Genomic DNA, 730 nt, shown 5'->3' on the forward strand with positions numbered 1-730 from the left:
GAGTAAAACCTCCAACTCGATTCATCAGCAACGAGCTTACTAAAACAACCCCCACATCGCAAACCAATCTGCCGAGGGGCTTAAAAAAGTGTGTGTGATCCCCACTGCATAATTAGCAAGTGGGGGGGAAGAGAGAGAAAAAAAACACAACAGTAAATGCACCTAGAATAGCCGAGCAAGGTGGAGAGAGATTTGTCCCGGCATGATGAGAGCCGCGGTCTTGTATTACACAGTATACACACACACGCAGAGGCCCAGTATCTCCAAAGGGTTTTTGATCCACCAGACACCACAGTACTCGTCTGTTGCCGCCTCCTGAAGGACCTGTAATTATGACACTTGCTTGTTGTGGTGGTCCAGTGACACTATGACGCCGCTCCAATGTGACCCAAGCAGTTGACGTTGAGCGCAGAGGTGGCGAAGTTCGATGTATTTGGCAATTAAAATGCATCCATTACAAAAAATGGCAACTTTGCCGCCGCACCTCCTCGAGAGCATTGGCGGGATGGATATTTTCGCGACTGGCCTACAACAGGTGTCTGCACATTGGCCGGTGTCCTGTTTACCAACTAGAGTAAATAAAGTCATTCACAATAACACAGGCAATCCCATGGACGACAATGGGTACAAAACTAACCCTAAAAATGCTTCAATTGGGTTCAAGCCTGATTAAATATTTTCCATAAAGTTGGGTATGTCATAATTTACAAATATTGACAAGGATGAAGTT

General features: G+C 45.8%; 1 protein-coding gene across 2 annotated transcripts in view; it reads right to left on the reverse strand.

Annotated features, from left to right (window-relative positions):
• Positions 1-730, reverse strand: part of LOC119594202 (protein bric-a-brac 2-like) — a gene marked incomplete in the record, with an annotated part of 27988 nt that overhangs the window by 26903 nt on the left and 355 nt on the right.

Source organism: Penaeus monodon, chromosome 33, assembly GCF_015228065.2.
Source record: "Penaeus monodon isolate SGIC_2016 chromosome 33, NSTDA_Pmon_1, whole genome shotgun sequence".
Lineage (NCBI taxonomy): Eukaryota > Metazoa > Arthropoda > Malacostraca > Decapoda > Penaeidae > Penaeus > Penaeus monodon.